Raw genomic sequence first — 20,025 nt, 5'->3', positions numbered from 1 at the left:
ACACCCCTCACTGTAACACACTGATATACCCCACACCCCTCACTGTAACACACTGATATACCCCACACCCCTCACTGTAACACACTGATATATCCCACACCCCTCACTGTAACACACTGATATACCCCACACCCCTCACTGTGACACACTGATATACCCCTCACCCATCACTGTGACACACTGATATACCACACACCCCTCACTGTAACACACTGATATACCCCACACCCCTCACTGTGACACACTGATATATCCCACACCCCTCACTGTAACACACTGATATAACCCACACCCCTCACTGTAACACACTGATATACCCCACACCCCTCACTGTAACACACTGATATATCCCACACCCCTCACTGTGACACACTGATATATCCCACACCCCTCACTGTAACACACTGATATATCCCCACACCCCTCACTGTAACACACTGATATACACCACACCCCTCACTGTAACACACTGATATACCCCACACCCCTCACTGTGACACACTGATATACCCCACACCCCTCACTGTAACACACTGATATACCCCACACCCCTCACTGTAACACACTGATATACCCCACACCCCTCACTGTAACACACTGATATATCCCGCACCCCTCACTGTAAAACACTGATATACCCCACACACCTCACTGTAACACACTGATATATCCCCACACCCCTCACTGTCACACACTGATATATCCCATACCCCACACTGTCACACACTGATATACCCCACACCCCTCACTGTAACACACTGATATATCCCACACCCCTCACTGTAAAACACTGATATACCCCACACCCCTCACTGTAACACACTGATATATCCCGCACCCCTCACTGTAAAACACTGATATACCCCACACCCCTCACTGTCACACACTGATATATCCCCACACCCCTCACTGTCACACACTGATATATCCCACACCCCACACTGTAACACACTGATATATCCCACACACCTCACTGTAACACACTGATATACCCCACACCCCTCACTGTAACACACTGATATACCCCACACCCCTCACTGTAACACAATGATATTCCCCACACCCCTCACTGTCACACACTGATATATCCCACACCCCACACTGTCACACACTGATATACCCCACACCCCTCACTGTCACACACTGATATATCCCCACACCCCTCACTGTAACACACTGATATACCCCACACCCCTCACTGTACCACACTGATATACCCCACACCCCTCACTGTAACACACTGATATACCCCACACCCCTCACTGTAACACACTGATATATCCCACACCCCTCACTGTAACACACTGATATACCCCACACCCCTCACTGTAACACACTGATATATCCCACACACCTCACTGTAACACACTGATAAACCTCACACCCCTCACTGTAACATACTGATATATCCCACACCCCTCACTGTAACACACTGATATACTCCACACCCCTCACTGTAACACACTGATATACCCCACACCCCTCACTGTAACACACTGATATACCCCACACCCCTCACTGTAACACACTGATATACTCCACACCCCTCACTGTAACACACTGATATACCCCACACCCCTCACTGTAACACACTGATATACCCCACACCCCTCACTGTAACACACTGATATACACCACACCCCTCACTGTGACACACTGATATATCCCACACCCCTCACTGTAACACACTGATATATCCCACACCCCTCACTGTAACACACTGATATACCCCACACCCCTCACTGTAACACACTGATATATCCCACACCCCTCACTGTGACACACTGATATATCCCCACAACCCTCACTGTAACACACTGAAATATCCCACACCCCTCACTGTAACACACTGATATATCCCACACCCCTCACTGTAACACACTGATATACCGCACACCCCCGACTGTAACACACTGATATATCCCACACCCCTCACTGTAACACACTGATATATCCCCACACCCCACACTGTAACACACTGATATACCCCACACCCCTCACTGTAACACTCTGATATAACCCCACACCCCTCACTGTAACACACGGATATACCCCACAACCCTCACTGTAAGACCCTGATATATCCCCACACCCCTCACTGTAACACACTGATATATCCCACACCCCTCACTGTAACACACTTAAAAATTCCCACACCCCTCACTGTAACACACTGATATATCCCACACCCCTCACTGTAACACACTGATATATCCCCACACACTGATATACCCCACACCCCTCACTGTAACACACTGATATACCCCACACCCCTCACTGTCACACCCTGATATACCCCACACCCCTCACTGTAACACACTGATATACCCCACACCCCTCACTGTAACACACTGATATATCCCACACCCCTCACTGTAACACACTGATATACCCCACACCCCTCACTGTAACACACGGATATACCCCACACCCCTCACTGTAACACACGGATATACCCCACACCCCTCACTGTAACACACTGATATACCCCACACCCCTCACTGTCACACACTGATATACCCCACACCCCTCACTGTAAGACACTGATATAACCCACACCCCTCACTGTAACACACTGATATACCCCACACCCCTCACTGTAACACACTGATATACCCCACACCCCTCACTGTCACACACTGATATACCCCACACCCCTCACTGTAACACACTGATATACCCCACACCCCTCACTGTAACACACTGATATACCCCACACCCCTCACTGTCACACACTGATATACCCCACACCCCTCAACTGTAACACACTGATATACCCCACACCCCTCACTGTAACACACTGATATACCCCACACCCCTCACTGTCACACACTGATATACCCCACAACCCTCACTGTCACACACTGATATATCCCACACCCCTCACTGTAACACACTGATATACCCCGCACCCCTCACTGTAACACACTGATATACCCCACACCCCTCACTGTAACACACTGATATACCCCACACCCCTCACTGTAACACACTGATATACCCCGCGCCCCTCACTGTCACACACTGATATACCCCACACCCCTCACTGTAACACACTGACATATCCCACACCCCTCACTGTAACACACTGATATATCCCACACCCCTCACTGTAACACACTGATATATCCCACACCCCTCACTGTAACACACTGATATACCCCACACCCCTCACTGTAAGACACTGATATACCCCACACCCCTCACTGTAACACACTGATATATCCCACACCCCTCACTGTAACACACTGATATACCCCACACCCCTCACTGTAACACACTGATCTATCCCACACCCCTCACTGTAACACACTGATATATCGCCACACCCCTCACTGTAACACACTGATATACCCCACACCCCTCACTGTAACACACTGATATACACCACACCCCTCACTGTGACACACTGATATATCCCCACACCCCACACTGTAACACACTGATATACCCCACACCCGTCACTGTGACACACTGATATACCCCACACCCCACACTGTGACACACTGATATATCCCCACACCCCTCACTGTCACACACTGATATACCCCACACCCCTCACTGTAACACACTGATATACCCCACACCCCTCACTGTGAGACACTGATATACCACACACCCCTCACTGTCACACACTGATATATCCCCACACCCCTCACTGTCACACACTGATATACACCACACCCCTCACTGTCACACACTGATATACCCCACACCCTCACTGTAACACACTGATATATCCCCACACCCCTCACTGTAACACACTGATATACCCCACACCCCTCACTGTAACACACTGATATACCCCACACCCCTCACTGTAACACACTGATATATCCCCACACCCCTCACTGTAACACACTGATATATCCCCACACCCCTCACTGTAACACACTGATATATCCCCACACGCCTCACTGTAACACACTGATATACCCCACACCCCTCAATGTAACACACTGATATACACCACACCCCTCACTGTGACGCACTGATATATCCCACACCCCTCACTGTAACACACTGATATATCCCACACCCCTCACTGTAACACACTGATATATCCCACACCCCTCACTGTAACACACTGATATACCCCACACCCCTCACTGTCACACACTGATATACCCCACACCCCTCACTGTAACACACTGATATATCCCCACACCCCTCACTGTAACACACTGATATACCCCACACCCCTCACTGTAACACACTGATATACCCCACACCCCTCACTGTACCACACTGATATATCCCACACCCCTCACTGTAACACACTGATATACCCCACACCCCTCACTGTAACACAATGGTATATCCCACACCCCTCACTGTAACACACTGATGTACCCCACACCCCTCACTGTAACACACTGATATTCCCCACACCCCTCACTGTAACACACTGATATATCCCACACCCCTCACTGTAACACACTGATATACCCCACACCCCTCACTGTAACACACTGATATACCCCACACCCCTCACTGTAACACACTGATATATCCCACACCCCTCACTGTAACACACTGATATATCCCACACCCCTCACTGTAACACACTGATATATCCCCACACCCCTCACTGTACCACACTGATATACCCCACACCCCTCACTGTAACACAGTGATATACGAACACCCCTCACTGTAACACACTGATATATCCCACACCCCTCACTGTAACACACTGATATATCCCCACACCCCTCACTGTAACACACTGATATACCCCACACGCCTCACTGTAACACACTGATATATCCCCACACCCCTCACTGTAACACACTGATATATCCCACACCCCTCACTGTAACACACTGATATACCCCACACCCCTCACTGTAACATACTGATATACCCCACACCCCTCACTGTAACACACTGATATATCCCCACACCCCTCACTGTAACACACTGATATATCCCCACACGCCTCACTGTAACACACTGATATACCCCACACCCCTCAATGTAACACACTGATATACACCACACCCCTCACTGTGACACACTGATATATCCCACACCCCTCACTGTAACACACTGATATATCCCACACCCCTCACTGTAACACACTGATATATCCCACACCCCTCACTGTAACACACTGATATACCCCACACCCCTCACTGTAACACACTGATATACCCCACACCCCTCACTGTAACACACTGATATACCCCACACCCCTCACTGTAACACACTGATATTCCCCACACCCCTCACTGTAACACACTGATATATCCCACACCCCTCACTGTAACACACTGATATACCCCACACCCCTCACTGTAACACACTGATATACCCCACACCCCTCACTGTAACACACTGATATATCCCACACCCCTCACTGTAACACACTGATATATCCCACACCCCTCACTGTAACACACTGATATATCCCCACACCCCTCACTGTAACACACTGATATACCCCACACCCCTCACTGTAACACACTGATATACGAACACCCCTCACTGTAACACACTGATATATCCCACACCCGTCACTGTAACACACTGATATATCCCCACACCCCTCACTGTAACACACTGATATATCCCACACCCCTCACTGTAACACACTGATATACCCCACACCCCTCACTGTAACACCGATATACCCCACACCCCTCACTGTAACACACTGATATACCCCACACCCCTCACTGTAACACACTGATATATCCCACACCCCTCACTGTAACACACTGATATACCCCACACCCCTCACTGTAACACACTGATATACGAACACCCCTCACTGTCACACACTGATATATCCCACACCCCTCACTGTAACACGCTGATATACCCCACACCCCTCACTGTAACACACTGATATACCCCACACCCCTCACTGTGACACACTGATATATCCCACACCCCTCACTGTAACACACTGATATACCCCACACCCCTCACTGTAACACCGATATACCCCACACCCCTCACTGTAACACACTGATATACCCCACACCCCTCACTGTAACACACTGATATATCCCACACCCCTCACTGTAACACACTGATATACCCCACTCCCCTCACTGTAACACACTGATATACCCCCACACCCCTCACTGTAACACACTGATATATCCCCACTCCCCTCACTGTAACACACTGATATATCCCACACCCCTCACTGTAACACACTGATATACCCCACACCCCTCACTGTAACACACTGATATACCCCACACCCCTCACTGTAACACACTGATATACCCCACACCCCTCACTGTAACACACTGATATACACCACACCCCTCACTGTGACACACTGATATACCCCACACCCCTCACTGTAACACACTGATATACCCCACAGCCCTCACTGTAACACACTGATATACCCCACACCCCACACTGTAACACACTGATATACCCGACACCCCTCACTGTAACACACTGATATATCCCACACGCCTCACTGTGACACACTGATATATCCCACACCCCTCACTGTAATACACTGATATACCCCACACCCCTCACTGTGACACACTGATATATCCCCACACCCCTCACTGTAACACACTGATATTCCCCACACCCCTCACTGTAATACACTGATATACCCCACACCCCTCACTGTGACACACTGATATATCCCCACACCCCTCACTGTAACACACTGATATATCCCACACCCCTCACTGTAACACACTGATATACACCACACCCCTCACTGTAACACACTGATATACCCCACACCCCTCACTGTAACACACTGATATACCCCACACCCCTCACTGTAACACACTGATATATCCCACACCCCTCACTGTGACACACTGATATATCCCACACCCCTCACTGTGACACACTGATATATCCCACACCCCTCACTGTAACACACTGATATACCCCACACCCCTCACTGTAACACACTGATATACCCCACACCCCTCACTGTAACACACTGATATATCTCACACCCCTCACTGTAACACACTGATATATCCCCACACCCCTCACTGTAACACACTGATATACCCCACACCCCTCACTGTAACACACTGATATACCCCACACCCCTCACTGTAACACACTGATATATCCCACACCCCTCACTGTAACACACTGATATACCCCACACCCCTCACTGTGACACACTGATATACCCCTCACCCATCACTGTGACACACTGATATACCACACACCCCTCACTGTAACACACTGATATACCCCACACCCCTCACTGTGACACACTGATATATCCCACACCCCTCACTGTAACACACTGATATAACCCACACCCCTCACTGTAACACACTGATATACCCCACACCCCTCACTGTAACACACTGATATATCCCACACCCCTCACTGTGACACACTGATATATCCCACACCCCTCACTGTAACACACTGATATATCCCCACACCCCTCACTGTAACACACTGATATACACCACACCCCTCACTGTAACACACTGATATACCCCACACCCCTCACTGTGACACACTGATATACCCCACACCCCTCACTGTAACACACTGATATACCCCACACCCCTCACTGTAACACACTGATATACCCCACACCCCTCACTGTAACACACTGATATATCCCGCACCCCTCACTGTAAAACACTGATATACCCCACACACCTCACTGTAACACACTGATATATCCCCACACCCCTCACTGTCACACACTGATATATCCCATACCCCACACTGTCACACACTGATATACCCCACACCCCTCACTGTAACACACTGATATATCCCACACCCCTCACTGTAAAACACTGATATACCCCACACCCCTCACTGTAACACACTGATATATCCCGCACCCCTCACTGTAAAACACTGATATACCCCACACCCCTCACTGTCACACACTGATATATCCCCACACCCCTCACTGTCACACACTGATATATCCCACACCCCTCACTGTAACACACTGATATATCCCACACACCTCACTGTAACACACTGATATACCCCACACCCCTCACTGTAACACACTGATATACCCCACACCCCTCACTGTAACACAATGATATTCCCCACACCCCTCACTGTCACACACTGATATATCCCACACCCCACACTGTCACACACTGATATACCCCACACCCCTCACTGTCACACACTGATATATCCCCACACCCCTCACTGTAACACACTGATATACCCCACACCCCTCACTGTACCACACTGATATACCCCACACCCCTCACTGTAACACACTGATATACCCCACACCCCTCACTGTAACACACTGATATATCCCACACCCCTCACTGTAACACACTGATATACCCCACACCCCTCACTGTAACACACTGATATATCCCACACACCTCACTGTAACACACTGATAAACCTCACACCCCTCACTGTAACATACTGATATATCCCACACCCCTCACTGTAACACACTGATATACTCCACACCCCTCACTGTAACACACTGATATACCCCACACCCCTCACTGTAACACACTGATATACCCCACACCCCTCACTGTAACACACTGATATACTCCACACCCCTCACTGTAACACACTGATATACCCCACACCCCTCACTGTAACACACTGATATACCCCACACCCCTCACTGTAACACACTGATATACACCACACCCCTCACTGTGACACACTGATATATCCCACACCCCTCACTGTAACACACTGATATATCCCACACCCCTCACTGTAACACACTGATATACCCCACACCCCTCACTGTAACACACTGATATATCCCACACCCCTCACTGTGACACACTGATATATCCCCACAACCCTCACTGTAACACACTGAAATATCCCACACCCCTCACTGTAACACACTGATATATCCCACACCCCTCACTGTAACACACTGATATACCGCACACCCCCGACTGTAACACACTGATATATCCCACACCCCTCACTGTAACACACTGATATATCCCCACACCCCACACTGTAACACACTGATATACCCCACACCCCTCACTGTAACACTCTGATATAACCCCACACCCCTCACTGTAACACACGGATATACCCCACGACCCTCACTGTAAGACCCTGATATATCCCCACACCCCTCACTGTAACACACTGATATATCCCACACCCCTCACTGTAACACACTTAAAAATTCCCACACCCCTCACTGTAACACACTGATATATCCCACACCCCTCACTGTAACACACTGATATATCCCCACACACTGATATACCCCACACCCCTCACTGTAACACACTGATATACCCCACACCCCTCACTGTCACACCCTGATATACCCCACACCCCTCACTGTAACACACTGATATACCCCACACCCCTCACTGTAACACACTGATATATCCCACACCCCTCACTGTAACACACTGATATACCCCACACCCCTCACTGTAACACACGGATATACCCCACACCCCTCACTGTAACACACGGATATACCCCACACCCCTCACTGTAACACACTGATATACCCCACACCCCTCACTGTCACACACTGATATACCCCACACCCCTCACTGTAAGACACTGATATAACCCACACCCCTCACTGTAACACACTGATATACCCCACACCCCTCACTGTAACACACTGATATACCCCACACCCCTCACTGTCACACACTGATATACCCCACACCCCTCACTGTAACACACTGATATACCCCACACCCCTCACTGTAACACACTGATATACCCCACACCCCTCACTGTCACACACTGATATACCCCACACCCCTCAACTGTAACACACTGATATACCCCACACCCCTCACTGTAACACACTGATATACCCCACACCCCTCACTGTCACACACTGATATACCCCACAACCCTCACTGTCACACACTGATATATCCCACACCCCTCACTGTAACACACTGATATACCCCGCACCCCTCACTGTAACACACTGATATACCCCACACCCCTCACTGTAACACACTGATATACCCCACACCCCTCACTGTAACACACTGATATACCCCGCGCCCCTCACTGTCACACACTGATATACCCCACACCCCTCACTGTAACACACTGACATATCCCACACCCCTCACTGTAACACACTGATATATCCCACACCCCTCACTGTAACACACTGATATATCCCACACCCCTCACTGTAACACACTGATATACCCCACACCCCTCACTGTAAGACACTGATATACCCCACACCCCTCACTGTAACACACTGATATATCCCACACCCCTCACTGTAACACACTGATATACCCCACACCCCTCACTGTAACACACTGATCTATCCCACACCCCTCACTGTAACACACTGATATATCGCCACACCCCTCACTGTAACACACTGATATACCCCACACCCCTCACTGTAACACACTGATATACACCACACCCCTCACTGTGACACACTGATATATCCCCACACCCCACACTGTAACACACTGATATACCCCACACCCGTCACTGTGACACACTGATATACCCCACACCCCACACTGTGACACACTGATATATCCCCACACCCCTCACTGTCACACACTGATATACCCCACACCCCTCACTGTAACACACTGATATACCCCACACCCCTCACTGTGAGACACTGATATACCACACACCCCTCACTGTCACACACTGATATATCCCCACACCCCTCACTGTCACACACTGATATACACCACACCCCTCACTGTCACACACTGATATACCCCACACCCTCACTGTAACACACTGATATATCCCCACACCCCTCACTGTAACACACTGATATACCCCACACCCCTCACTGTAACACACTGATATACCCCACACCCCTCACTGTAACACACTGATATATCCCCACACCCCTCACTGTAACACACTGATATATCCCCACACCCCTCACTGTAACACACTGATATATCCCCACACGCCTCACTGTAACACACTGATATACCCCACACCCCTCAATGTAACACACTGATATACACCACACCCCTCACTGTAACACACTGATATATCCCACACCCCTCACTGTAACACACTGATATATCCCACACCCCTCACTGTAACACACTGATATACCCCACACCCCTCACTGTCACACACTGATATACCCCACACCCCTCACTGTAACACACTGATATATCCCCACACCCCTCACTGTAACACACTGATATACCCCACACCCCTCACTGTAACACACTGATATACCCCACACCCCTCACTGTACCACACTGATATATCCCACACCCCTCACTGTAACACACTGATATACCCCACACCCCTCACTGTAACACAATGGTATATCCCACACCCCTCACTGTAACACACTGATGTACCCCACACCCCTCACTGTAACACACTGATATTCCCCACACCCCTCACTGTAACACACTGATATATCCCACACCCCTCACTGTAACACACTGATATACCCCACACCCCTCACTGTAACACACTGATATACCCCACACCCCTCACTGTAACACACTGATATATCCCACACCCCTCACTGTAACACACTGATATATCCCACACCCCTCACTGTAACACACTGATATATCCCCACACCCCTCACTGTACCACACTGATATACCCCACACCCCTCACTGTAACACAGTGATATACGAACACCCCTCACTGTAACACACTGATATATCCCACACCCCTCACTGTAACACACTGATATATCCCCACACCCCTCACTGTAACACACTGATATACCCCACACCCCTCACTGTAACACACTGATATATCCCCACACCCCTCACTGTAACACACTGATATATCCCACACCCCTCACTGTAACACACTGATATACCCCACACCCCTCACTGTAACATACTGATATACCCCACACCCCTCACTGTAACACACTGATATATCCCCACACCCCTCACTGTAACACACTGATATATCCCCACACGCCTCACTGTAACACACTGATATACCCCACACCCCTCAATGTAACACACTGATATACACCACACCCCTCACTGTGACACACTGATATATCCCACACCCCTCACTGTAACACACTGATATATCCCACACCCCTCACTGTAACACACTGATATATCCCACACCCCTCACTGTAACACACTGATATACCCCACACCCCTCACTGTCACACACTGATATACCCCACACCCCTCACTGTAACACACTGATATATCCCCACACCCCTCACTGTAACACACTGATATACCCCACACCCCTCACTGTAACACACTGATATACCCCACACCCCTCACTGTACCACACTGATATATCCCACACCCCTCACTGTAACACACTGATATACCCCACACCCCTCACTGTAACACAATGGTATATCCCACACCCCTCACTGTAACACACTGATGTACCCCACACCCCTCACTGTAACACACTGATATTCCCCACACCCCTCACTGTAACACACTGATATATCCCACACCCCTCACTGTAACACACTGATATACCCCACACCCCTCACTGTAACACACTGATATACCCCACACCCCTCACTGTAACACACTGATATATCCCACACCCCTCACTGTAACACACTGATATATCCCACACCCCTCACTGTAACACACTGATATATCCCCACACCCCTCACTGTACCACACTGATATACCCCACACCCCTCACTGTAACACAGTGATATACGAACACCCCTCACTGTAACACACTGATATATCCCACACCCCTCACTGTAACACACTGATATATCCCCACACCCCTCACTGTAACACACTGATATATCCCACACCCCTCACTGTAACACACTGATATACCCCACACCCCTCACTGTAACACCGATATACCCCACACCCCTCACTGTAACACACTGATATACCCCACACCCCTCACTGTAACACACTGATATACGAACACCCCTCACTGTCACACACTGATATATCCCACACCCCTCACTGTAACACGCTGATATACCCCACACCCCTCACTGTAACACACTGATATATCCCACACCCCTCACTGTAACACACTGATATACCCCACACCCCTCACTGTAACACACTGATATACCCCACACCCCTCACTCTAACACACTGATATACCCCACACCCCTCACTGTAACACACTGATATACACCACACCCCTCACTGTGACACACTGATATACCCCACACCCCTCACTGTAACACACTGATATACCCCACACCCCTCACTGTAACACACTGATATACCCCACACCCCACACTGTAACACACTGATATACCCCACACCCCTCACTGTAACACACTGATATATCCCACACGCCTCACTGTGACACACTGATATTCCCCACACCCCTCACTGTAATACACTGATATACCCCACACCCCTCACTGTGACACACTGATATATCCCCACACCCCTCACTGTAACACACTGATATATCCCCACACCCCTCACTGTAACACACTGACATATCCCACACCCCTCACTGTAACACACTGATATACACCACACCCCTCACTGTAACACACTGATATACCCCACACCCCTCACTGTAACACACTAATATACCCCACACCCCTCACTGTAACACACTGATATATCCCACACCCCTCACTGTGACACACTGATATACCCCACACCCCCCACTGTAACACACTGATATACCCCACACCCCTCACTGTAACACACTGATATATCCCACACCCCTCACTGTAACACACTGATATACCCCACACCCCTCACTGTAACACACTGATATATCCCCACACCCCTCACTGTAACACACTGATATACCCCACACCCCTCACTGTAACACACTGATATACCCCACACCCCTCACTGTAACACACTGACATATCCCACACCCCTCACTGTAACACACTGATATATCCCACACCCCTCACTGTAACACACTGATATATCCCACACCCCTCACTGTAACACACTGATATACCCCACACCCCTCACTGTAAGACACTGATATACCCCACACCCCTCACTGTAACACACTGATATATCCCACACCCCTCACTGTAACACACTGATATACCCCACACCCCTCACTGTAACACACTGATATATCCCACACCCCTCACTGTAACACACTGATATATCCCCACACCCCTCACTGTAACACACTGATATACCCCACACCCCTCACTGTAACACACTGATATACACCACACCCCTCACTGTGACACACTGATATATCCCCACACCCCACACTGTAACACACTGATATACCCCACACCCGTCACTGTGACACACTGATATACCCCACACCCCACACTGTGACACACTGATATATCCCCACACCCCTCACTGTCACACACTGATATACCCCACACCCCTCACTGTAACACACTGATATACCCCACACCCCTCACTGTAACACACTGATATATCCCACACCCCTCACTGTAACACGCTGATATACCCCTGTCTGTGTAACCCCTCTCCACCCCCTCCCTGTCTCTGTAACCCCCTACACCCCCTCCCTGTCTCTGTAACCCCTTATACCCCCTCACTGTCTCTCTAACCTCCCTACACCCCCTCCCTATCTCTGTAACCCCCTACATCCCCTCCCTATCTCTGTAACCCCCCTACACCCCCTCCCTATCTCTGTAACCCCCCTACACCCCCTCCCTATCTCTGTAACCCCCTACACCCCCTCCCTATCTCTGTAACCCCTATACCCCCTCCCTATCTCTGTTACCCCCTACACCCCCTCCCTATCTCTGTAAGCCCCTACACCCCCTCCCTGTCTCTGTAACCCCCCTACACCCCCTCCCTATCTCTGTAACCCCCTACACCCCCTCCCTGTCTCTGTAACCCCCCTACACCACCTCCCTATCTCTGTAACCCCCCTACACCCCCTCCCTATCTCTGTAACACCCCCCCACCCCCTCCCTGTCTGTGTAACCCCTCTCCACCCCCTCCCTGTCTCTGTAACCCCCTACACCCCCTCCCTATCTCTGTAACCCCCTACACCCCCTCCCTATCTCTGTAAGCCCCTACACCCCCTCCCTGTCTCTGTAACCCCCCTACACCCCCTCCCTATCTCTGTAACCCCCTACACCCCCTCCCTGTCTCTGTCACCCCCCTACACCACCTCCCTATCTCTGTAACCCCCCTACACCCCCTCCCTATCTCTGTAACACCCCCCCACCCCCTCCCTGTCTGTGTAACCCCTCTCCACCCCCTCCCTGTCTCTGTAACCCCCTACACCCCCTCCCTGTCTCTGTAACCCCTTATACCCCCTCACTGTCTCTCTAACCTCCCTACACCCCCTCCCTATCTCTGTAAACCCCTACACCCCCTCCCTATCCCTGTAACCCCCACACCCCCTCCCTATCTCTGTAACCCCCTACATCCCCTCCCTATCTCTGTAACCCCCCTACACCCCCTCCCTATCTCTGTAACCCCCCTACACCCCCTCCCTATCTCTGTAACCCCCTACACCCCCTCCCTATCTCTGTAACCCCTATACCCCCTCCCTATCTCTGTAACCCCCCTACACCCCCTCCCTGTCTCTGTAACCCCCCTACACCCCCTCCCTATCTCTGTAACCCCCTACACCCCCTCCCTATCTCTGTAACCCCCTACACCCCCTCCCTGTCTCTGTAACCCCCTACACCCTCTCCCTATTCTCTGGAACCCCCTACACCCCCTCCCTATCTCTGTAACCCCCTACACCCCCTCCCTGTCTCTCTAAACCCCCTACACCCCCTCCCTATCTCTGTAACCCCCCTACACCCCCTCCCTATCTCTGTAACCCCCCTACACCCCCTCCCTATCTCTGTAACCCCCTACACCCCCTCCCTATCTCTGCAACCCCCTACACCCCCTCCCTATCTCTGTAACCCCCTACACCCCCTCCCTATCTCTGTAACCCCCCTACACCCCTCCCTATCTCTGTAACCCCCCTACACCCCCTCCCTGTCTCTGTAACCCCCCTACACCCCCTCCCTGTCTCTGTAACCCCCCTACACCCCCTCCCTATCTCTGTAACCACCCTACACCCCCTCCCTGTCTCTGTAACCCCCCTACACCCCCTCCCTATCTCTGTAACCCCCCTACACCGCCCTCCCTGTCTCTGTAACCCCCCTACACCCCCTCCCTGTCTCTGTAACCCCCTACACCCCCTCCCTATCTCTGTAACCCCCTACACCCCCTCCCTATCTCTCTAACCCCCTACACCCCCTCCCTGTCTCTGTAACCCCCCTACACCCCCTCCCTATCTCTGTAACCCCCTACACCCCCTCCCTATCTCTGTAACCCCCCTACACCCCCTCCCAATCTTTGTAACCCCCTCCACCCCCTCCCTATCTCTGTAACCCCCCTGCACCCCCTCCCTATCTCTGTAACCCCCTACAACCCCTCCCTATCTCTGTAACCCCCCTACACCCCCTCCCTGTCTCTGTAACCCCCCTACACCCCCTCCCTATCTCTGTAACCCCCCTACACCCCCTCCCGGTCTCTGTAACCCCCCTACACCCCCTCCCTATCTCTGTAACCCCCCTCCACCCGCTCCCTATCTCTGTAACCCCCCTACACCCCCTCCCTGTCTCTATCACCCCCTACACCCCCTCCCTATCTCTGTAACCCCCTACACCTCCTCCCTATCTCTGTAACCCCCCTACACCCCCTCCCTGTCTCTATCACCCCCTACACCCCCTCCCTATCTCTGTAACCCCCCTACACCCCCTCCCTATCTCTGTAACCCCCCTACACCTCCTCCCTATCTCTGTAACCCCCTACACCCCCTCCCTATCTCTGTAACCCCCTACACCTCCTCCCTGTCTCTGTAACCCCCCCGTACACCCCCTCCCTGTCTCTGTAACCCCCTTCACCCCCTCCCTATCTCTGTAACCCCCGACACCCCCTCCCTGCATCTGTAACTCCCCTACATCCCCTCCCTGTCTCTGTAACCCCCCTACATCCCCTCCCTGTCTCTGTAACCCCCCTACACCCCCTCCCTGTCTCTGTAACCCCCTACACCCCCTCCCTGTCTCTGTAACCCCCCTACACCCCCTCCCTATCTCTGTAACCCCCTACACCCCCTCCCTGTCTCTGTAACCCCCCTATACCCCCTCCCTGTCTCTGTTACCCCCTACACCCCCTCCCTATCTCTGTAACCCCCTACACGCCCTCCCTATCTCTGTAACCCCCTACACCCCCTCCCTCTCTCTGTAACCCCCCTACACCCCCTCCCTGTCTCTGTAACCCCCCTACACCCCCTCCCTATCTCTGTAACCCCCCTACACTCCCTCCCTGTCTCTGTAACCCCCCTAAACACCCTCCCTATCTCTGTAACCCCCTACACCCCCTCCCTATCTCTGCAACCACCTACACCCCCTCCCTATCTCTGTAACCACCTACACCCCCTCCCTATCTCTGTAACCCCCCTACACCCCCTCCCTGTCTCTGTAACCCCCCTACACCCCTCCCTATCTCTGTAACCCCCCTACACCCCCTCCCTATCTCTGTAACCCCCTACACCCCCTCCCTATCTCTGTAACCCCCTACACCCCCTCCCTGTCTCTGTAACCGCCTACACCCCCTCCCTATCTCTGTAACCCCCTACACCCCCTCCCTGTCTCTGTAACCCCCTACACCCCCTCCCAATCTCTGTAACCCCCTCCACCCCCTCCCTATCTCTGTAACCCCCCTGCACCCCCTCCCTATCTCTGTAACCCCCTACACCCCCTCCCTATCTCTGTAACCCCCCTACACCCCCTCCCTGTCTCTGTAACCCCCCTACACCCCCTCCCTATCTCTGTAACCCCCCTACACCCCCTCCCTATCTCTGTAACCCCCCTACACCCCCTCCCTGTCTCTGTCACCCCCTACACCCCCTCCCTATCTCTGTAACCCCCTACACCCCCTCCCTGTCTCTGTAACACCCCTACACCCCCTCCCTGTCTCTGTAACCCTCTACACCCCCTCCCTGTCTCTGTAACCCCCCTACACCCCCTCCCTATCTCTGTAACCCCCCCGTACACCCCCTCCCTGTCTCTGTAACCCCCTTCACCCCCTCTCTATCTCTTTAACCCCCGACACCCCCTCCCTATCTCTGTAACCCCCCCTACATCCCCTCCCTGTCTCTGTAACCCCCCTACACACCTCCCTGTCTCCGTAACCCCCCTACACCCCTTCCCTGTCTCTGTAACCCCCTACACCCCCTCCCTGTCTCTGTAACCCCCTACAGCCCCTCCCTGTCTCTGTAACCCCCCTACACCCCCTCACTATCTCTGTAACCCCCTACACCCCCTCCCTATCTCTGTAACCCCCCCTACACCCCCTCCCTGTCCCTGTAACTCCCCTTCACCCCCTCCCTGTCTCTGTAACCCCCAACACTCCTCCCTGTCTCTGTAACCCCCCTACACCCCCTCACTATCTCTGTAACCCCCTACACCCCCTCCCTATCTCTGTAACCCCCCCTACACCCCCTCCCTGTCCCTGTAACTCCCCTTCACCCCCTCCCTGTCTCTGTAACTCCCCTTCACCCCCTCCCTGTCTCTGTCACCCCCTACACCCCCTCCCTATCTCTGTAACCCCCAACACTCCTCCCTGTCTCTGTAACCCCCCTACACCCCCTCCCTGTCTCTGTAACCCCCTGCACCCCCTCCCTATCTCTGTAACCCCCCTACACCCCCTCCCTATCTCTGTAACCCCCCTACACCCCCTCCCTGTCTCTGTAACCCCCTGCACCCCCTCCCTATCTCTGTAACCCCCCCTGCACCCCCTCCCTGTCTCTGTAACCCCCTGCACCCCCTCCCTATCTCTGTAACCCCCCTACACCCCTCCCTGTCTCTGTCACCCCCTACACCCCCTCCCTATCTCTGTAACCCCCCTCCACCCCCTCCCTATCTCTGTAACCCCTACACCCCCTCCCTATCTCTGTAACCCCCCCCACACTCCCTCCCTGTCTCTGTAACCCCCTACACCCTCTCCCTGTCTCTGTAACCCCCTACACCCCCTCCCTATCTCTGTAACCCCCCCACACCCCCTCCCTGTCTCTGTAACCCCCTACACCCCCTCCCTATCTCTGTAACCCCCCTACACCCCCTCCCTGTCTCTGTAACCCCCCTTCACCCCCTCCCTATCTCTGTAACCCCCTACACCCCCTCCCTGTCTCTGTAACTCCCCTACACCCCCTCCCTGTCTCTGTAACCCCCCTACACCCCCTCCCTGTCTCTGTAACCCCCCTACACCCCCTCCCTATCTCTGTAACCCCCTACACCCCCTCCCTATCTCTGTAACCCCCCTACACCCCGTAGCTCTCTCTGTAACCCCCTACACCTCCTCCCTGTCTCTGTAACCCCCCTACACCCCCTCCCTGTCTGTGTAACCCCCCTACACCACCTCCCTGTCTCTGTAACCCCCTACACCCCCTCCCTATCTCTGTAACCCCCCTCCACCCCCTCCCTGTCTCTGTAACCCCCCTACACCACCTCCCTATCTCTGTAACCCCCCTACACCCACTCCCTATCTCTCTAACCCCCCTAAACCCCCTCCCTATCTCTGTAACCCCCTACACCCCCTCCCTATCTCTGTAACCCCCTACACCCCCTCCCTGTCTCTGTAACCCCCCTACACCACCTCCCTATCTCTGTAACCCCCCTACACCCCCTCCCTATCTCTGTAACCCCCCAACACCCCCTCCCTGTCTCTGTAACCCCCCTACACCCCCTCCCTGTCTCTGTAACCCCCATTCACCCCCCTCCCTGTCTCTGTAACCCCACTACACCCCCTCCCTATCTCTGTAACACCCCTACACCCCCTCCCTATCTCTGTAACCCCCCTACACCCCCTCCCTATCTCTGTAACCCCCTACACACCCTCCCTATCTCTGTAACCCCCTACACCCCCTCCCTGTCTCTGTAACCCCCTACACCCCCTCCCTGTCTCTGTAACCCCCCTCCACCCCCTCCCTATCTCTGTAACCCCCAACACCCCCTCCCTATCTCTGTAACCCCCTACACCCCCCTCCCTGTCTCTGTAACCCCCCTACACCCCCTCCCTATCTCTGTAACCCCCTACACCCCCTCCCTATCTCTGTAACCCCCCTACACCCCCTCCCTGTCTCTGTAACCCCCTACAC

This window comes from Chiloscyllium punctatum, unplaced genomic scaffold (assembly GCF_047496795.1).
Source record: "Chiloscyllium punctatum isolate Juve2018m unplaced genomic scaffold, sChiPun1.3 scaffold_665, whole genome shotgun sequence".
NCBI classification, from domain to species: Eukaryota; Metazoa; Chordata; class Chondrichthyes; order Orectolobiformes; family Hemiscylliidae; genus Chiloscyllium; species Chiloscyllium punctatum.
Note: the sequence above shows the minus strand (reverse complement) of the source record.